The 23,507-nt window shown below is 36.1% G+C and overlaps 1 pseudogene; it reads right to left on the reverse strand.

The window, feature by feature from the left end:
- Positions 1-559: 559 nt before the first annotated feature.
- The window catches only part of LOC103260642, a 52,519-nt pseudogene continuing 29,571 nt past the window's right edge, over positions 560-23,507 (reverse strand).

Here is a 23,507-nt window from a genome sequence, read left to right on the forward strand (position 1 = left end):
TGCGATGCCCCAGCGGTGGCAACGGCTGGGCTTTGTATGAAGAGCAGGCTGCAATTTTGGGGTCTGCAGCCCTTGGGGCGAGAGCCAGAGACCCACTGCAGTTCTCCTTTGCAGAGGGTTTCACAAACCTGGTTGCCCCATCGCCATCTTGCCAGAAGTCCTCTAATAATTTTCTTTATAGATGAAAAACAAATTTTCAAAACGTGCTCTGAAAACAAAACATTACCAAGAAAATATAAGAAAGCCCCCAAATTAGGAGCAAAACCATATTCGTGATTTGAAAATTTGATGCATGAAAATGTTACTTCATTGTAAATTGAACTGCACATTGAAGCTCATACTGAGAAAAATCCCAGCAGAGTGTCTTTTTGAAATTGACAGATTCATATTTTTATCATTTATTTGGGTAAAACCTTTCTTGCCTTCAACAAAACAGCAGAAAATCCATCAAACTGGCTCAACTATGGGTTTTGCAACTCTCTCATCTAGTGTTGATAGATGGTTGGAACAATACTGTGGAATTGGGATTTCAAAGGACAGAAATGCAGTGTACGAGAAGCTAATTTACTTTGGGGATGAAGTAGTTTCTAAATGTAACATCACAGGTCACTGCATGGGGCAAGTTGAGGGGAAGGAGGTCAATGTATCTCTGGACCTCATGCATGACAGCATCCATGTAAGGCATGCAGCTCCTGTACTGCATGCAGGGGTTCCGGTGTCTCCCAATCACTTGATCAATCTCTTCTTGAATTTTAGCTGGTAAGATATGAAAATAAATGATGGAAAAGGAGAAAAATAGCACATTTGTTGTAGCAGTTCAAGGTGATGCAGTTAAAGCATGATGGAGGGGCCCAACAACATTACTAACTTGAATAATATTCCCAAAAGTACACCTCAACATATAAGGAGAATTTCCATAATATGAGCATACAACTTTCCTACCAACTATGCATTGGGAGGCATCAGTGCATACCTATTAATTAGCATACATGACAACTAATAAAAATTGAAGTAATGAAATATTTCAAAAGGTAAAAACAGCACAATTAAGTCAAAGATTAACAATACTTACAGAAAGAAAAACAGGAATCAAATGTTATGTTTCATCACAATAATATATGAAATTTAGAATTAAATTGTAATGGATTTATATATGCATATGTAGCTTTTGTGTCTTTGTGTGTTTGTGTGTGTGTGTGTGTGTGTGTGTGTGTGTGTGCAACTTGCAATGGGACTCACTTCATGTTTCCACTTCCCAAATATGGTTACTATGAACATTGTACACACTTTTCTAAAATTTATGTTCATGCTCCTAAATAATGATTCTCTGTTTAGATTTCTTACTTGACCATTAATAGATCATATTTAATAAGAATTTTCATTTCTGACTCTACCTCATATAGGCACACACTCACAAACAGGTATACACACACACACACACACACACACAGAGGATCCTCCATACTTTGGCTAGAATATATTGATACCAAAATTTCTGATTATATTAATATTGATTATTTACATCATCATGAGCATATACATATTTTTACCTGCTGAGACAACTATTGTTGCATTGCATTTTTTTGTACTTTTCTGGGACTTCATAGTGTCTCTATGCTAGATTTTATAATTTTCTATTTCTCAGGTTAGAATTATTTTCAAAGGCTTAGGTAGATGTTTCAAACTCCTAGTAATAATTTCCCAGTTATTGGGAAACCTCAGTCTATCCATCACTTCTCTTTTGTTCTCAGTATCTTCTCTCACAGCTACACCATCCACCTGGTCCATTCTGAAATGCATTTTCTAGGACAGGTGCTTGGGCAGCCTCCCTGACACTCTCATTCTCCCACAGGAGGACTCTTTCCTGAAAGTCATGAGATCCTCTGACTTGGTTTCAGACATTTGGCTGAAACACAACCTCTGGTATTGTAGCAAAGGAAAATGGAAGGCAACATTTTTGGCAAATATGTAATTTTTAAAATATATTTTTTTCTGTGAATGCAGTTATGCTATAAGAAAATAGTTATGCTTGAAAATTCTGGTACTGTTCTGACTCCTACTCCTTTATATATGACCTGATATATCTCTCTGGTAGTTTTAAAAGAAATTTTTTTCTTTAATCCTGGTATCCTGAAATCCCATGACCCTATGTCCTGGTGGGGAATGTTTTTATTTTATTCACTCTGCTTAACACTGTAAATACATTCCTATTAAGATGTTAAAATGCCAGTGTCTTTTCTCTGGATCTGTTCTCTATCTGCTGGATAGATCTGGCTATTGAATTTCAGGAAGAAAGGAACAAAAAGCTAAGCACCTCAGAATTCAAAGAGCACAAGCTTAGAAAGCCTTTCTCCCCAGCTCTACACATTAATCCTTTTCTGTCACTGCCCAGTGTCTCTGAGTATAGGACTTCTTAGGCTCAGTTTCTCTAGAGAGTGAGCCTCTGTCTTCCTGTGAGGGAGAATTAGAGATCTCACAGATGAACGAAGTTGAGAGCAAAACCTGAGCAGAGTCTAATGTTTCAGCCTCATTCTCCACCATCTTTGCCACAGTAGCTCCATATACTGAGCTTATCAAAAGTATAGGGAGACAGGTAAGTTTTTCTTTCTGGACTAATTTTCCTTTTTTGGTATTTAGGTTATAACTTCATCCTCTGTGATGAGCCAATATTTTCTCTTTTATCTCTTCTCTGTGTTTCAGGAATTTGTCAGACTTGTTGATGGCTTCCTGTACTGCTCTCTTTCTACTCTAAAACATGAATGCAAATCTGTAATTAAGTTACTAAAATTTCAGTTAAATTTGTACTCAGGAAAAAATATTCCTTGTTTTCCTTAGAACCATATCTGTTTAAGGTGAATTACTAAAACTGTGTGTTAAAATTAAGCAAAAAATAATAAAATTATTAACCCCTCTTCAAAAAATTTCTATTTTGTTAGAAACAAATTTTATGGAAAAGACTTCCAAATAATACACTTCCAATAAATACATTTTCTGCCTAAGTGAAAACATCATTTTTTTTGAGTTGGAGTCTCACTTTATCACAGAGACTGGAGTGCAGTGGCCACTCCTGGCCACCACAACCTTGACCTGCAGGGCTCCGGCAATCCTTTCGCCTCAGTCTTCTAAGTAGCCGGAATTACAGGCATGCGCTATCACACCTGGCTGATTTTTTGATTTATTGTAGAGATGTGGTCTCGCTGCCCAGGCAGGTCTCGAACCCGTGGGCTCAGGCAATCCACGCACCTCAGCCTCCCAAATATGTGGGATTACAGGCTAAGCCACCGAACCTGGCTGAAAACATCATTCTTGTCAGTCAAAATTTTTAGAAAATGTTTCAGACCAAAAATTATGTCAGGAAGCCTCAGTACATTTCTAAAATTTGCTTTTATGTTTTATTTTTTTAAAACCTTCATTTTTTCTACCCAAGCATTAGAATTTGGAATTTTCAGAAAGAGATGTATCTTTAAAATATATCCTACTGTTAAATGTAGACTTTTCATAATAAAACCAACATTCAATACCAGACCAATGTATTCTGCCTCTGCCTCATTAAAATGAAATGTCCATAAAATCTGGAACCTGCACTAGCACTTAGTTTTTTCTTCTGCTATGCTTTGTGTATTCTGTCTGTCCTTTCCTGTTTTGCAAAGATACCCATTTTGATCACATCATTAAATTAAGACTCTTTATAATCAGTGACATAGAAGTTTAAGTAATGAAGCTTCTCAAGGAGAAACAGATGAGACTATACTAGCAACATGTCAATTTCTTTCTGATATTCACTTTGCTCATAATTTGTGGTCATACCTGTGACCTCTGGGTGCTTCAGAAGGAGCAGAAATCCGTATCTCAGAGTGGTGCTTGCTGTCTCTGTCCCAGCAATAAATAGATCGGCGACTGTACTTACCAAGTTTTCAATAGTAAATTGTGTCTGCGAGTTGTGTTTTTCCTAGAAAAAAAAATTGAAGCCAGTATCTGACAATTTATTTTACCAGCTTATTTAATTATAGTGAATTTAAGACAACTCACAATGACACAAACTTTGCTAACAAATAACCTGGAGTGTGCAGTATTAGACATAACTGTATAGTATGGAAGAAACTGTATATCAGTGAACCCAAACTCCATTTCCTACCATCTGTTTTTGGCTTTCATATAAATTCCACTCATCAAAATCTTTGCTACTTAGGTTAGGCATACATCACATTTATTTCTGAAGAAAATATAAGCAGATAGTACCAGTTCCCTATCTTAGTCTGTGTTTTTTAACAGAACACCACACATTGGGTAACTTATCAAGAAAGAAATTTCTGTCTTATGGCTCTGATAGTTGGGAAATCCAAGAACTTGGCACTCATCTCTAGCAATCACCTTCATGCTATGCCATCACATGGCAAAAAGTGGAAGGGCAAGAAAGGCCAAGACCTAGTGAACAAGAGGTCTGAACTCCCTTTTATACATACATATATATATATATATATATATATATATATATATATATATATATAAACTCACTCTCTTAAGTACTTTTACATTCCTGCAGTAACAGCATTAGTGTATTAATGAAAGCAGAACTCCCATGACATAATCACCTCTTATTTGACCTTCTCTCCAAACTCTATTTAATAGAAATTTATTTTTACAACACACGAAGTTGGGGTGATACATTCAGATACATGCCCCTATTTATTTTCTGCTTCTTATTCAAAATACAGTCATGAAGGAAGAGATGGGATAAACCTCATCTTGGGACATGGATCATGAGAATAGAAGCCTCTATAGAGAGTATGGTAAGAAAAAATGGGAGGACCTTGACTCTCTGATGTTTAGGATTACCATATTATCACTAGGCAGGCCCAACATGAAACTCCTTGTATTTGAGACAAATAAATCCACTGTATGATTAAGCCATTATTTACTTTTTTATTTGAAAGTGACAATTTTAATGAATAGAAATAGGTGGATTGTGAACATATCATGAAAGGTGTTTAAAACCTGAATAAAAAACCTGCAATTCTTTTTCTTTGTCAAAAATCTACATATATTCAATATTGCCCCACTCTCATTTTGAAGTTGAAATTGTGTAAAACTCTATGGCAACAAAATATAGAATGAGTCACAGTGACAGAGAATGGGTTGATAAGGACAAGATGAGACCAAAACTGTTGTAATTCATAAGGAAGACAGCAGGCAACTTACCCTAGGAAACAACTGCATAAATAATTAGAGATAAACCAATTGAATAGACATGGAAAGCACAAAGACAGAGAGTTTAAGCAGTAGCTTTCCATATGGCATAAAGCTGAGAGTAAGGACAATACAGACACCAATGAAGAGGTTAAGTGAGTAAAAGTCTTATAAATTGAAAGATGTGATTTTAAAAAGGAATTGTCAAAGGTAACCAGTTTTATTGATGACTGAAATCATATGACACTGAATTGACAACAACAAGGAGACAGTTTTAAATAATGAATACAGGGGATTATAAATATACAAAAAAATCATTTTCTAACCAATTCTTAGTCTTTCTTAATTTAATGGTGCTTTAATGATGTCTGGGTACCTGTGTAATATCTAATATTATGCAATAAACAGCATTAAGCTAAAATAAGCCATCTCAAAATCTCTGTTTTTAGGAAATATTGCCAACTCTCTTGCTGTTGGCAGCTTCACAGTTTTCTAAGCTTGTGAAGTAAAAATTACTTTCAAGTCAGTAATAAAATCAGTACACTCACAGTGTATTTTCAGGATTTTCATCTGTTGAAGTGAATTTGGAGATTAAGTGGTCATGCACAATTAGCATATTATTAAGCTAAATTTTAGAAGAAATTAAGAAAATCTAAATACATGGAAGAACATTTCATGTCATAGATTGAGGCACCAATGTTTTTATAATAGTATTACTGGAGTAATGTCAAAATGATGACAGATCAGGAGGTATAGGGTTTGGTTGTGCACCAAAACAATCATTGAATTGACCTTGTTTAATCTTTCTGAAGAAACAATCTTAGAACTGTGAAGCAAAGTTAAACACTTACACATCTAAGGAGGTTCATGGTTTAAAAAAAAGTGTCTGGTAAATTTGAAATCTTGCATAGAGGCTAACATTCCTTAGACTCCTGATCCATGGAAGGCAGTTTTGGAGACAGTGTACTCTGTGGCTGGTGAAGTATATTTGTCTCATGCAGGATAATGGGAATATTTTTAAATTAAAAAAGATAACAAAGTTCTGTCTTTTGGTTGCTGATGGGACAATGCAGAATCTTGTCATTGTTTCATTTCCTATGGGCTAAAATAACTTCCCAAGTAGCACTAGTGAAGGTTATTTAAGGTGACAGAATACTTTGTTTATTTTCATAATTAATCTAGGAAATTAAAAATATTTTTCCAGATAATTTAGTGATTAAAGAAATATCAGAAAAGTTATTTAAACAATCGCTTAGGACAAAATAATATAGTCCTTACAAAAATGCTTTGTGAATGTAACAAAACAAATAACTGGATCTTTCATCAATTAAAACAGTAATTAGTAAAAGAGAAAAATATCTTATTTTCAGAGTTAATATATTGCCATATATTATAAGTTCAGTTTTCAAAAGGAAACAAGTAATATGGCATATTAATAGTAATAAGATAACGTGACAGAAACCACCTATGAGGAAGCCCTGACAATAAACTTACTAGATTAAGAATTTAAGTCAAATGTCTCACATATCCTCAGAAACCTGAAAGAAACCATGAAAAGAAACTATGAAAATTTTGGAGAGAAATGTATTAAAAGATCAGGAGTATCAATAATGAGAGGGAAATTATATTTAAAAATCAAAATCAAAATTCAAAAGCTAAAGATGCAATAGCTGAAAAAATTGTCACAGAAATTCAACATCGGAATTGAGCAGGCAGAATAAAATAAGAGCAAAAATGATGGAACACATTGGAAATTCTGCAGAGTGGCAGAAAGAAAAATGAACCAAGAAAACTGCACAAAGTCTAAGTGACCTATGGAATTCCATGAAGCATATCAACATACAAATTGTGTAAATACCAGAAAATTTAGAGACAGAAAAGGAAAAGAAAAAATATTTGAATAAATGACAGCCAAAAAATCTTTTCAATATTAATGAAATTAATGAACCTAAACACCCAAGGAGCTCAATAAATTTCACAAACAATAAAAGCTAAGAAACGGACTTCTGGCAAGATGGCGACCTGTTCTGTGAAACCCTCTGCAAAGGAGAACTGCAGTGGGTGTCTGGCTCTCTCCCCAGAGGCTGCGGTCCTCAACATTGCAGTCTGCTCTTCATACAGAGCTCAGCCGTTGCCACCACTGGGGCATCACAGCGGTCTGGACAGCCACTGCAGCACAGATGCCACTGTTGCAGCCGCCAGTAGCACATCGCACCACCCGGGCTGGAGGTGATCCATGACTTCAGTCCTTGAAGCCCCTGCAGGCAAGATCTGCTGGGATTGCTACCACCTCTCCTGCAACCGGGATGTCCTGCCCACCGTGAGTCTCCTGCCATGTACCTTGAGGCAGGCATCCATCTCCAGCCTCGGCATCCATCTCCGGCCTCTGCTGGTTCCTGTCCAGCCCCACCACCTCGGGGGCAAGCAGCTGAGATAGCACCACCTGCTGGCGATTCAAGGTAACAACACTGAAATGGGAGAAACAAGCTTGAAAAAGACATAGGCCAGAGTGGTGAGCGGAGGGTGATCTAAACTGTCCTTCACAGCAGACCAGGGGCAACTGACCCTAATTGCAAACTAATTTACCAGCTTGAAAAGAAAGGACATTGGACTTAAATGAAATGTCTCAGAGTACGTTTGATTGATTCTGTTAGTTTAATGACTTAATTCTATTACTACTGTATTGTTCCTTTTTTTCTTCTTTTTTTCCTCTTCCTTTACTTCACTTTTCTTCTCTCTGTAAACCATATCTTTGTATAGAGGAACAGCACACCAATAAGGTGGTTGTTTAGCTTGTATATTAGCATTATTATATGATTTTTTTTGGTATGGGAGTTGGTTCATCTGTAGCTGTGGTCTATTGTTTTTATCTGTTTCAGTATAGGTCTCTCTCTCCATTTGTTGGCACACTTGTTTGTTTCCCCTCTTACTCCTCTATCTCTCCACCCCCCCTCTTCAACCCACTGTCTGCTCCATTCTCTTCCCTCTGCTAACCACATTTTATTTCAGGGAGTAAACCTACAGCCCCACTGCATGGACAGATTCCAAGGCAGTGGGAAGTGGATTCCAGATTATCCATACACCTGTCAGCGAAAACCAGGACCTGCAGATAGATTTTGAATCACAGCTCCCCCCTTAAGTAAATCTCAAAACTGTAAAAAGGACCACCCCCAACCTACAGTGCAACTCCAGAATTGAACAAAGTAAGAGGGCATACATAAAGAATACGAGATTGAACAAGCAGAAGTAAAACCAATCCCTCTACCCCTGAATAACAAAATTAAAGAAGGCGGTGATGTGGAGGGAAGGAAAAAGTAGGGAGGGGGAAAAACCACACAAAGGAAGAAAAACAAAAGAAGAATATAGGTCTCACATAGACCACTGGGAGATCGGACACTGAGAAAAAATATTATGGAGCACAAACAATGAAAAGCCCCCAGAATGACTGGTCACATGCAACAAACCCAGACATCAAGACATTAATGGAGAGAATTTTAAAAATTGAGGAGAGATGAGAGGAAAATAGGAAGGAGCTGATGTCAGAAATAACAGCAGTAAAGAATACTGTGATGGAAATAAATAACAAACTAATAAGTATGGAAAGTAGAATTAGCCAAGCAGAAGTAAGAATCTCAGAACTTGAAGACCAAAACACAGAACTAACCCAAACTGTCAAAAGAACAGAAAAAAAGCTCAAAAAGACAGATCAAAGCCATCAAGAGATGAATGATCACCTCAAGAGACCGAACCTAAGATTAATTGGGCTTCCTGAGGCAGAGAGAGAAACAGAAGCCACACTGGAACAAACATTTCATGAAATCATTCAAGAAAACTTCCCTCATCTCATCAAGGATGAAAAAATTCAAAAACAAGAGATTCACAGAACCCCTGCAAGACAAGAAATGAGAAGATCAACTCCCAGACACATAATAATTCACCTAAACAAAGTAGCTATAAAAGAAAAAATCCTAAAGGCAACAATAGAAAAGGGCCAGACTACCTACCAGGGGAGACCAATTAGAATAGCAGCAGGTTTATCCACAGAAATCCTTTAGGCTAGGAGAGCCTGGAGCCCTATCTTCAAAGTTCTAAAAGATAAACAATTTCAACCAAGAATAACCTACCCAGCCAAACTAAGCTTCATTAGTGAGGGAGAATTGAAATCTTTTCCAGATATCCAATCCCTAAGAACCTACGCTGCCACCAGACCACCTCTACAAGAAATACTTAAGAAAGAACAGAACACGGAAGAAAAAGAAAAAAGAACAACAACATTCTTCATAATAGTACAGGCAAAAGATTAAAAACACACATGAGCCAACTCCAAAACCCAAAGAAAGACAACAAACAAACAGGAACAAAAAATCTGTAAGAACCTTATGACAGGGATCAACTCTTACATTTCAATTATTGACCTAAATGTGAAAGGACTAAATGCACCACTGAAAAGACATAGAATGGCAAAATGGATAAAATAGCATCAGCCAACAATCTATTGTCTTCAAGAGAATCACTTTACTAGAAAGGACACCCCCAAACTCAAAGTAAGAGGATGGGAAACAAACTTTCAGGTGAACGGAATACAACAGAAAGGAGGAGTAGCGATCTTAATTTCAGACAAAATACCCTTCAACTTATGAAAAATCAAAAAAGATACAGAAGGCCACTACATAATGATAAAAGGCTCAATCCAACAACAAGAAATATCTATCCTAAACATATATGCACCCAACATAGGTGCACCAACTGTCATAAAGCAACTTCTAGGAAAACTAAAGAAAGATATTGACTCTAACACTGTCATAACTGAGGACTTTAAAACCCCACTCACAACCCTAGAAGATCATCAGGACAAAAACTCAGCAAGGAGATCCGGAACCTCAATGTGACTTTGGACCAAATAGACTTAATTGATACCTACAAAACACTCCATCCAAAGACCACAGAATATACATTCTACTCATCACCACATGGAATGTATTCTAAGATCAACCATGTAATTGACCATAAGTCAAGCATAAGCAAATTTAAAAGGACCGAAATTCTATCATGCACCTTCTCAGACCACAGTGGAATAAAAATAAACATTGACACCAACAAGGTCCCCCCAAACCCACAAAGACATGGACACTAAACAGCATGATGCTAGACAACTCTGGGGTCAATGATGAAATCAAAACAGAGATCAAAAGATACCTGGAAACAAATGAAAATGAAGAAACATTTTACCAAAATCTCTGGGACGCCTTGAAAGCTGTAGTAAGAGGGGAATTTGTATCCCTACAAATACACAAGAAGAAAATGGTAGGAACAGAAATTCACAACCTAACAAACCACCTAAAGAAGCTGGAAAAGCAAAACCACAAACACCCTAATTTCAGCAGAAGAATCCATATAACCAAAATAAAAGCCCAAATCCAGGACTTAGAAGACAAAAAGATAATACAAAAAATTAATGAAACAAAAAGCTGGTTCTTCGAAAGGATAAACAAGATTGATGGTCCCCTAGCTAGACTGACCATGAAATAACGAGAAAAAAACCAAATAAGCACAATCAGAAACACAAAAGATGAAGACACATCTGACCCAGAAGAAATAGGAAAGATCATTAGAGACTACTATGTACACTTTTATGGAAACAAACTTGAAAACTTTAAGAAATGGAGGACTTTCGACATCACAAAACTTGCCTAGGTTGGAACAAGAAGAAATTGAGACCCTAAATAGACCAATGACAATCAAGAAAATCGACTATGTAATAAGAAAACTTCCTACAAAAAAAAGCCCTGATTCAGATGGCTTTCTTGCAGAATTCTACAAGACATTTAAGGAGGAGCTGATACCAATCCTACTGAAGGTATTCCAGGCGATTGAAAAAGATGGAACTCTCCCCAAATCATTTTACAAAGCCAACATCACATTGATACCCAACCAGGTAAAGATCCAACAAAGAAAGAGAACTACAGGCCAATATCTATGATGAACATAGATGCTAAAATTCTCAACAAGATCCTAGTAAACCAAATTCAGCAATACATCTCAAAAATCATCCATCATGACCAAGTAGGCTTCATTCCTGAGATGCAAGACTGGTACAACATTCGTAAAACCATAAATGTAATTAAATACATCAACAGATGTCAAAAGAAAATTCACATGCTTATATCATTAGATGTAGAAAAAGCTTTTGATAAAATCCAGCAACCATTCTTGATAAAAACCCTTGAACATCTAGGCATTCGGGGAACATACCTTAAAATAGTAAAAGCCATCTATGAGAAACCCACTGCCAGCATACTCCTAAATGGGCAAAAATTGGAAACATTTTCCCTGAAAACTGGAAGAAGAGAAGGATGCCCACTCTCACCCCTCCTGTTCAACATAGTATTGGAAGTCCTGGCTTGAGCAATCAGAGAAGAGGAGGCAGTCAGGGGTATTCAAATAGGAAAAGAGGAAGTCAAGTTATCTCTCTTTGCAGAAGATATGATTATGTACCTTGAAAACCCAAGAGAATCTGTCAAAAACCTCCTTAAACTGATAAAGTCTTTGGCAAAGTCTCAGGATACAAAATAAATGTACAAAAGACAATCGCATTTCTTTACACCAATAATAAACCAACAGAAACCCAAATAAAAAACACAATTCCATTCACAATAGCCACAAAAAAAAAAAATGAAATACCCTGGCATCTTCCTAACCACAGATGTGAAAGACTTTTACAATGAAAATTACAAAACACTGTTCAAAGAAATCAAAGATCACACAAGCAAGTGGAAAAATATCCCATGCTCATGGATCGGAAGAATCAACATTGTGAAGGTGTCCATCTTAACTAAGGCAATCTACAAATTCAATGCAATACCTATCAAATTACCAGCAACATTCTTCTCAGACCTAGAAAAGACAACACAGGAATTCAAATGGAAACACAAACGTCTGAGAATAGCCAGAACAATCCTCAGCAAAACAAACAAAAACAAAAACAAAGCAGGTGGGATCACATTACCAGACTTCAAACTTTACTATAAAGCTACAATCATCAAAACAACTTGGTATTGGTATAGGAACAGGCATATATATCAATGGAACAGAATTGAGATTCCAGAGGCAAGACCTCAATTTCTCAACCAACTCATCTTCGACAAAGCCTCCACCACTTACCACTGGGGAGAGGAGAACCTATTCAGTAAATGGTGCTGGGAAAACTGGCTGACCACATGCAGAAGATTGAAACAGGACCCCTATCTATCCCCATGCACAAAGGTTAACTCGAAATGGATAAGAGACCTAAATGTAAAACCTCAAATCATAACAACCTTAGAACATGAAGGAAATACCCTCATGGAAATCAGAACTGGCATCCAATTCCTGAACAAAACCCAAAACCCACAGATCATAAGAGAGAAGATAGACAAGTGGGACCTTATTAAACTCACTAGCTTCTACAAGGCCAGAGAAACCATCAAGAGATCAGGGAGACAGCCTACAGACTGGGAAAAAGTATTTGTCAGCACCAGGTCTGACAAAGTCTTAACATCCTGGATCTACAAGGAACTAAAACGTGCTGAAAAGAAAAAAAACAAACAACCCCATTATAAAATGGGCAAAAGATATGAACATACACTTCACAATAGAGGACATCCGAGCAGCCAACAAACACATGAAGAAATGTTCAACCTCACTAATCATCAGGGAGATGCAAATTAAAACCACACTGAGATACCACCTAACTCCAGTCAGAATGGCAATTATCAACAATTCAAAAGATAATAGCTGCTGGAGAGGGTGTGGCGAAAAGGGAACACTTCTACACTGTTGGTGGGAGTGTAAACTAGTGAACCTCTGTGGAAAGCAGTGTGGCGATTCCTAAAAGCTCTAAATATCAACCTCCCGTATGATCCCACAATCCCCCTACTGGGAATATACACTGAAGAACTCAAATCTCTCTATAAAAAAGATACCTGCACACGTATGTTTATCACAGCATTGTTCACAATAGTAAGATCCTGGAAACAACAATGCTGCCCATTAAAAGAGAACTGAATTTTAAAAATGTGGCACATATACATGATGGACTACCACGCGGCCATAAAAAAGAACAAAATTATGAATTTCATGGCAACCTGGATGAAACTAGAGTCTATAATACTGAGTGATCTCTCACAGAAACAAAGGTCCGAGTATCACATGTTATCACTCATATAATGGACCTTGAACATCCAATGTAATACTATAAGAAAATGACTGATGGTACTGGGAAACTATCTGGGGGGGAGGGAGATGGGATTAACAGTAGCAAATATCTGTCTGGGGATGGGGAAACACCTCTTATCAACAGGGTGCCTGAATGAAATGTAATTGTACACCTAACCCTTAACTGTACCCCACAAAACTATAATAAAAAATATTGATTATGAAAAAAATAAAAGCTAAGAAACTTATTCCACGTCATATTAATCAATCTGTCAAAAATAAAAGACAGAGAGAGATTGTTCAAAACAGCAAGAGACAAGAAATTCACCATATATAAAAGACCTCAATAAGAACAACAGGTGATTTTTTTGCAGAAAGTATGGAGGACAAGAATTGTTGGAATAAAATATTTAAAACATTGAACACATAGAAAAACTGTCTATGAGAATGCTAAAGTTGGCACACTCATCCTCCTATGATAAAGAAAAAATTAAGGCATTCCAAGATAAAACAAAAGTTAAGGGGTTTCCTCACTGCTTTAAAGAAATGCTAAAGAAACTCAACTTAGATCTGAATTAAAAGGTTACTGGAAAATAAATTAAAGTCATGTTAAAAATAGAGATTCCTGTGAAGAGTAACTGTATAAGTAAATATAAAAGCTAATATTATTGTCTTGTACATGTAATTCTTTTTAAAAGCTTTTATATGACCTTTAAATGCTTACAACAATAACTATAAATCTATGTTAATGGGCACATAGTGTATAAAAATGTAACTTTTAACAACAACAGCATAATGGAGTTGGGTGGAAGTGAAGATAAGGTCTATATTCAAAGCTAGTTTGTCATAAATTCAAATAGGTTTTTGTAAATTTAGAATATTAGCATAATTTCCTTGTTACCTACTTAAGAATAAATTTAAACATATTCAAAGAAAAAACTAAAAAGAAATCAAAAGCTTGTGGAAAAAGTAATTAAAAAGGACAAATTTGCAGACTTGAGGAACAGAAAAGAAATAAAACATATGAAAGGAAATAGCCTAATAGTTTAGAGAAGACCTTCAGTGTAATTAATCACTTCAATTAAAAATAGACCTGACTTACTATATAAAATACAAATCTCAAAAGAATAATTTTTTTATACAAAGATGTTTTCTGTCTATGAGAATCTCACTTTATACCAAAAAAATTGTTGAAAGTAATAGTATAAAAAATTATTTCCCATGCAAACTGTAACCAAAGAGATCTGAAATGGGTATACTAATACCACATAAAATGAATTTAAAGATAAAATTATCAAGAAAATAAGTAAGAATATTTCATACAGGGAAAAAATTATAAATTCATCAAGAAGATATTAGGTATGTGTATTCACAAATGAAGATAGCCCAACAATATATGAAACAAATATTAAAAGAATTGAAGGGACACATAGACAATCTATAATACTAGGTGAAACCCTCAATATCTAATTTCTGCTAGTAGAAAATCTAGATAAAATTGTTGATAGGAATATAGAAGATTTGAACAACAGTATAAATCACTATATCTAAGATATGTAAAAAGAAGAGTTTACTCAACAACAGCATATATACATTCTTCTCAAGTGTACCTAAAACATCCCATGTACACTATATTTTAGGGTATAAAAAGATCAAAATTTTTTTTTGAGTCGGAGTCTCCCTGTCTCCCAGACTCATGGCCACCACAGCCTCAACCTGCTGGGCTCAGGCAATCCTTCCACCTCAATCTTCCAAGTAGGTGTAACTACAGCCACGTGCCACCATGATTGGCTTTTTTTTTCACTTAATGTAGAGATGAGGTCTTACCAAGTTGTCCGGGTTGATCTTGAACACCTGGTCTTAGGCAATCCTCTCTCCTTGGCCTCCCAAAGTTCTGGGATTACAGGCTTGAGTCACTGTGACTGGCCCACAATATTTTTAATGATCAAAATTATATGAAAAGCTCATCAGGACACAACAGAAACCACTTCAAAATTAATAACAGAAAAAATAAATGTTAAACAACATACTTTTGAAGAATCAATGTGTTAAAAGAAGAAATTACTACAAATATAAGAAAATATTTAGAGATAAATTAAAATGCAAAATAAACTAAAATCATGATATGCAGAAAAAAAAATTTAGAAGGAAATTTGCAGGTGTAGACATCTAAGTTTAAAAAGAAGAAAGTGCTCTTATCAATGTAACTTTACAACCTTGAAACTAGAAGGACAGCAAGCTAAACTAAAAACCAAAAGATGGAAATAGAGATTAATGAAAAAAGAAAATAAACAATGGAATAATCAATAACACCAAATACTGATTCTTGTAAAAAAATCAACAAAATTGAAAAAACTGTTGGAAAGACTGACTAAATTTAAAGAAAAAGAGAAAACACCAATAACTGAACTCATAAATAAAAACAGAAAAATTACTGCTGATTTTACATAAAACGGACTATAAGAGACTTCTATAAACAATTGTAAATTGACAGATTAGTCAATCTAAAGAAAATCTTCATAAAAGTGAACAAAATACTAAGCCTGACTCAAAGAGAAGTAGAAAGTAGAAACACATATACAGCCAGTAAAGACCAAGAATTCATCATCAAAACCTGCATTACTCCACCCAGCTCCACCCAGCCTCCAGCCTGGGACCAGAGGTTATCTCCTCAGGCACAGGCACATCAGATCTGAGTGGAAGACTTGACAGCAGCAATAAGAAGTCAGGTGAGTCCAGATCTGATCCACCCTCCTCTCACAGTAGTCTGTGGGACATCTGACCCACACTGAGAGCAAACCTATAGCCTGCACTAAGAATGGAGGAGAGGGGCTGAAGACCAAAGCAGCTCCTCAGTGGAGACAGCAGTCAAAAGGAACTTGGAGTTACAGAAACAGTCACTGAGCAAATTTTGTTTTTTGTTTTTGTTTTGATCTCTTTTTGCTTTTATGATTTCATACTTGCTTTGTTTCTGTTATTTTAATCTTTTTTTAGATTTTCTGTTTGTGTATGGGTATTTTTGAGGGAAAGTATGTCAGCAGGGAGGTTTTGATTTGTATGTTTGTTTTTATGTATTTTTTTTTATTTTTTGTTTTTGTCTTTGTGTCTCTGTTTATTCATTAGTGGGTAAATTTGTCTGTTTTCCCTCTTCTTCCCTCTTTCCATATTCCTTTAATCTACCTCCTTCTCTTTTCCATTTTTTTCCTTTTTCTTATTTCATTTTCTTTCAGGGGGAAGCACATACCCCCACTGCATGGACAGATTGTAAGACGGTGGAAAGTGGGTTCCAGGGGGGGCACAAAACTGTTAGTTGATACTGGAATCTGCAGATAAATTCTGAATCACAACTCTCCCTCAATTAAATCTCAAAACTGCAAAAAGCACAGCCCCCCTACCCTCAGTTCAGCTTCAGAGTTGAACAAAACCAGAGGATCTACATAAGGAAGAATAGAAGATTGAGCAAACAGAAGTACCTCCCATCACTGAGCAACAGAATTAAAGCAGAGGTGGGGGGAGGAAAACCTACACAAATGAAGAAATACAAAGGAAGAATATGGGTCCCACACAGATTCCAGAGAGGTAGGTCATTAAGAATGCAGACTTTGGAATGCAAGCAATGAAGAACACCCAGAATGAATGATCTCAAACCACAAGCCCAGATATCAAGATATTAATAGAGAGAATAAATAAAAAAGAAAAGAGACAAGAGGAAAGAATGAAGGAGTTGATAACTGAGATAACAGCAATAAAAAGACAGTGAATAAAATAAATAACAAACTTATAAGCATGGAAATCAGAATTAGCTAAGCAGAAGAAAAATCTCAAAGGTTGAGGAATAAAATATGGAACTAACCCCAACTGTCAAAAACATAGAAAAGAAGTTTAAAAAGAAAGAACAAAACCTCCAAGAGATGAGCGATTATAGAAAGAGGCCAAACCTAAGATTAATTGGAATCCCTGAGGCACATAGAGAGACAGAGTCTACTCTGGAACAAACATTCCATGAAATTATCAAGGGAAACTTCCCTCATCTCATCAGGGACGTGACCATTCAAACACAAGAGATTCAGAGAACCCCTGCAAGATGACAAATTAGAAGACCAACTCCTAGACACATAACAATTTGCCTACACAAACCAGGTATAAAAGAAAAAAAATCCTTAAAGCAGCAAGACAGAAAAGTCAGACTACCTACCAGGGAAGACAATTAGCATAGCAGCATATGTATCTACAGAAACACTTCAGGTTAGTAGAGATTGAAGTCTAATCTTCAAAGTTCTCAAAGGTAAACCATTTCTTTCTTTCTTTTTTTCTTTTTTGAGTCAGAGTCTCACTCTGTTGCCCAGTCTGGAGTGCAGTGGCAGCCTCATGGCAACTGCAGCCTTGACCTTCTGGGCTCAGGTGATCCTTCCAACTCAGTCTTCCAAGCAGCTGGAACTACAGGCTGTATTACCATGTCCAGCTAATATTTTGTTATATTGCAGATATGAGGTCTCACCAAATTTTTCAGGCCAGTCTTAAACCCCTGAGCTCAGGCAATCCTCTTATCTTGGTCTCCCAAAGTGCTGGGATTACAGGCTTGAGCCACTGTGCTTGGCCCAAGATAAACAGTTTCAACCAAGAATTACCTACCCAGGTAAGCTAAGTTTCATCAGTGATGGAGAACTAAAACCCTTCCCAGACATACAATCTATAAGTTTTCACTTGCTTTAGACTAGCTATTAAGAAAGTATTAGAGAAGAAGGAAAAAAAGAATGACAACACCCTTCCCAAGAATGCAGGGAAAAGATGGAAAACATACATAAGTCAATCCAAAAATCAAAAGTAAGACAACAAACAAATACACAAACAGCAGCAGCAACAACAAACCCTATAAGAATCTCATGACAGGGATAAATTCTCACATCTCAATAATTAGCCCAAATGTAAATGGACTAAATACACCACTGAAAAGACACAGAATGACAAACTGGATAAAATATCATGATGCAACAATATGTTGTCTACGAGAGACTCATCTCACCAGGAAGGACACTCATAGACTCTAAGAGGATGGAAAACAAATTTTCACGTGAATAGAGCACAAAAGAAAGCAGGAGTCATGATCTTAATATCAGACAACATACTGTTTAAGCTATCAAAAATTTAAAAAGATACAGAAGGACACTACATAGTGATAAAAGGTTAAATTCATCAATAAGAAATATCCATCCTAAACACATATGCATCCAACATAGGAACACTAACTTTCATAAAACAGCTTCTAGGTAAACTCAAAAAGGATACCGACTCACTCTAACACTATCAAGCTGGGGACTTAAATACCCCAACTCACAACCTTAGACAAATCAACAAGACAAAATATCAACAAAGAAATGTGAAACCTTAATGTGATACTTGACCAAATAGACATAATTGATACCTACAGAAAACTACCCAACAACCACAGAATATACATTCTACTCATTGCCACATGAAACATTCTTCAAGACTGACCACATCCATGGCCATAAATCAAACATAAGCAAATTCCATAAGATTGAACTACTGCCATGCACCTACTCAGACCAGAGTGGAATAAAAATAAATATCAACACCAACAAAGTTCCCCCAAAACCCACAAAGACACGGACACTGAACAACATGACGCTAAACAACTCCTGGATCAACATGGAAATCAAAACAGAAATTAAAAGATTCCTGGAAACAAATGAAAATGAAGAAACATCTTACCAAAATCTCTGGGATGCCATGAAATCAGTACTAAGCAGGGAATTCATATCTCTGCAAACAACATGAAGAAAATGGAAAGATCACAAGTTAACAGCCTAAAAAATTGCCTAAGAAAGCTGGAAAAGCAAGACCACAAAAACCTTAACTTCAGCAGAGTAATCTAGATCACCAAAATAAAAGCCCAAATTCAGGACATAAAAGACAAACATATAATACAAAAAATCAATGAAAAAAACAGTTCTTTGAAAGGATAAACAAGATTGATGGACACCTAGACAGACTTATCAAGAAAAAGAGAGAAAAAACCCAAATAAACACAATCAGAAATGCAAAAGATTGTCACATCTGACCCCAAAGAAAGACAAAAGATTATTAGAGATTACTATGTACACTTGTATGGAAGCAAACTTGAAAACCTGGAGGAAATAGAGGACTTTCTGACATCACATAACCACCCCAGATTATTACAAAACAAAATTGAGACCCTAAATAGATCAATAACAACCCAGGGAATCAACTGTGTCATAAGAAAACTTCCTATAATAAAAAGCCCTAGAACAGATGGTTTTCTAGCAGAATTCTATAAAACATACAAGGTGGAACTGATACCAATCCTATTGTAAGTATTCCAGGAAATTGAGAAAGATGGAACTCTCCCCAAATCATTTTATGAAGCTAACATCACATTGATACCCAAACCAAGTAAAGACCCAACAAAGAAAGAGAACTATAGATCAATATCTTTAATGAACATAGATTCTAAAATTCTCAACAAGATTATAGCAAACCAGATTCAACAACACCTCTCAAAAATCATCCCCCATGACCAAGTAGGCTTCATCTCCAGGATGCAGGGCTGGTTCAACTTCTGCAAAACCATAAACATAATTAAATACATTAGCAGATGTAAAAACAAAAACAACATGATTATATCATTAAACACAGAAAAATCTTTCAATAAATCCAGCACCTCTTCTTGTTAAAAATCTTTCAACATCTAGGCATAGATGGAATATACCTCAAAATAGTAGGAGCCATCTACAAGAAACCCACAGCCAACATACTGCTAAGTAGATGGAAATTGGAACCATTTCCCCTGAAAACTGGAACAAGACACGGATGCCCATTCTCATCCCTCCTGTTCAACAGTTTTGAAAGTCCTACTTAGAGCAATCAGACACAAGAAGGAGATAGAGGTATTCAAATAGGAAAAGAAAACTAGGTTTTCATGTCCTCTTTGCAGGTGACATGATTGTATACCTCGAAACCCAAGAAAATCTGTCAAAAGCTTTCTTGCACTGATAAAGGATGTTGGCAAAGTCTCAGAGTATAAAATAAGCATGAAAAAGACAGTCACATTCCTATACACTGACAAAAAAAAACAGAAACCCAAATAAAAAGCACAGTCTCATTCACAATAGCCACAAAAATACTGAAATATCTTGGCATCTTCCTAATCAGAGATGTTAAAAACCTTTACAATGAAAACTACAAAATACTGCTTAAATAAATCAAAGATGACACAGAATAGAAAGCATGAAATAGAAAAATATTTCATGCTCATGGATTGGATGAGTCAACATTATTAATATGTCCATTCTACCCAAGGTAATCTACAGATTTAACACAATATCCATTAAATTACCAGCAGCATTCTTCTCAGATCTGGAAATGACAATACAGAAATTCATATGGAAACAGAAATGATCAGGAATAGTCACAACTATAACCAGCAAAAAAAAAATAGGTGGAATGTATCACACTTCCAGGCTTTAAACTTTATTATTAAGCAACAATAATTAAAACAACCTTGTATTGGTACAAGAACAGGCATATAGATCAATGGAATAGGATAGAGATTCTAGAAAAGCAAACCCTCAGTTTTTCAACCAATTCTTCTTCTACAAAGCCTCCACCACCAACCACTGGAGAAAGGGGAACCTATTCAGTAAAGGGTACTGGGAAAACTGGCTGCCTACATACAGAAGATTAAAACAAGACCCCTACCTATCACTGGACACAGAAATCATCTCTAAATGGATCAAGGACCTAAATGTAAAACCGCAAACTATAAGAATCTTAGAAAATGCAGAAGACACCCTTTGAAAATTGAAACTGGCAACCAATTCCTGATCAAAACCCCAAGTGCCCATGCCATAAGAAATAAGGAAGACAAGTGGGATCTCATCAAACTGACAAGCTTCTGTAAAACCAAAGATATCATCCAGAGAACGGGGAGCCAGCCCATAGACTGGGAAAAACATTTACCAACTGTATATCTGACAAAGGTCTAACAGCTAGGATATACAAGGAATATAAGTATGCCAAAAAGAAAAAAAAAATCCCCATTACAAAGTGGCCAAAGATATAAATAGACACTCAAAAGAAGACATACAAGTAGCCAACAGATATGTGAAAAAATGCTCAGCTTCACTAGTCATCAAATAAATGCAAATTAAAATCGTACTGAGATACCACCTAACTCCAGTCAGGATGGTCATCATCAATAACTTGAAAAACAAAAGATGCTGGAGAGGATGGGGGAAAAAGGAAACATTTCTCCACTGCTGGTGGGTGTGTAAACTAGTACAACCTCTGTAGAAAACAATTTGGCAATTCCTAAAAGATTTAAAAATCAGCCTTCCATATGACCCCACAGACCCCTTACTGGGAATATACCCAGAGTACTCAAACATTCTATGAAAAAGATACTTGCACTCATGTTTATTGCAGCATTTTTCACAATAGCAAACTCATGAAATGAACTATGTTGTCTATCGAAAGAGGACTGCATAAGAAAATGTGGTACATATACACAATGGAATATTATTACACAGCCATAGAGAAAGACAAAATTATGAACTTCACTGCAACTTGGATGGGCTTAGAGTCTCTAATACTGAGTGATCTATCACAGAAACAAAGAACTGAGTAGAACATGTTCTCACTCATAAGTGGACCTTGAACAATTATCATAATACTATAAGAAAAGGATTGGCAGTAGTGGGAAATTCCCAGGGGAGGAGAGCCAGGATTGGCAATCAGGGGAAACCGATTGAGGGGCACACCTCATCAACAAGGGTACTTGCATAATGAACATCTGTATACCTAACCCTGAAATGTATCACACATCTTTAAAATAAAAATATTAAAATTAAAAAAGAAAAATTGATAAGAAAAAAGCTGGTTCTTTAAAAGAATAAATAAGATCTATGAACTCCTAGCCAGATTGGCTAGAGAGAGAGAGAGAGAGAGAGAGAGAGAGAAGATAAACACAATTAGAAATGCAAAAGGTGAAATTACAACTGACTCTGAAGAAATTCAAAAGATTATCAGAGGTTACTATAAAAATCTGTATGGAAATAAACTAGGAAACTTAAAGCCTAAAGGAAATGGAGCACTTTCTGACATCACACAAGTTTCCTAAGGTTGAAAAAAGAATCGAAACTCTAAATAAACCAATAACAATCCATGATAGACTCAGTTATAAGAAATTTGCCTACCAAAAACCAAAACAACCCTCCCAAAAAAACCTCAAATCCATAGCTTTCCAGCTGAATTCTACAATACATACAAGAAGGATCTGATACCAATCTTACTAAAAGTTTTCCAGGCAATTGAAAAATTGGGAATGCTCTCCATTTTATGAAGCCAACATCATACTGATACCCAAACCTGGCAAAGATCCAACAAAGAAAGAGAATTACAGACCATTCTTCTTGATGAACACAGATGTAAAAATCTTAAACAAGATTCTAGCAAATCAGATATAATAACACTTCTCGAGGATGATCCACCATGACCAAGTGGGCTTCATTCCTGGGATACAGGACTGGTTCGACATGAAGATCTTAAACATAATTCACCACATCAAAAGATGTAAAACCAAGAACCACATGAATATATCATTAGATACAGAAAAAGTATTAGACAAAATTCAGCATCCATTCTTGATTAAAAACTCTTGAGCAACTAAGCATAGAAGGAACATTCCTCAAAACAGGAAGAGACATCTATGATAATCCCACAACCAACATATTGCTCAATGGACAGAAATTGGAAGCATTCCCTCTGAGAATGAGAACTAGATAAGAATTCCCACTCTTACCTGTCCTGTTCAACATAGTATTGGAAGTCCTTCCCAGAGCAATCAGGCAAGAGAAGGAGATCAGGGGTATCCAAATAGAAAAAGAGAAAGTTAAGCTATCCCTCTTCGTAGATGATATGATCCTATATCTTGAAAACACTAGGAAATCTATCAAAAGCCTCCTTGCACTGATAATCGACTTTACTACAGTCTTGGAGTACAAAATTTAATGTACAAAAGACAGTCACATTTCTATACACCAGCAACAAGCAGACAGACTGCCAAATAAAAAGCACAATCCCATTCA

This window comes from Carlito syrichta, unplaced genomic scaffold (genome assembly GCF_000164805.1).
Source record: "Carlito syrichta isolate Samal-C Ts95f unplaced genomic scaffold, Tarsius_syrichta-2.0.1 Scaffold303280, whole genome shotgun sequence".
NCBI classification, from domain to species: domain Eukaryota; kingdom Metazoa; phylum Chordata; class Mammalia; order Primates; family Tarsiidae; genus Carlito; species Carlito syrichta.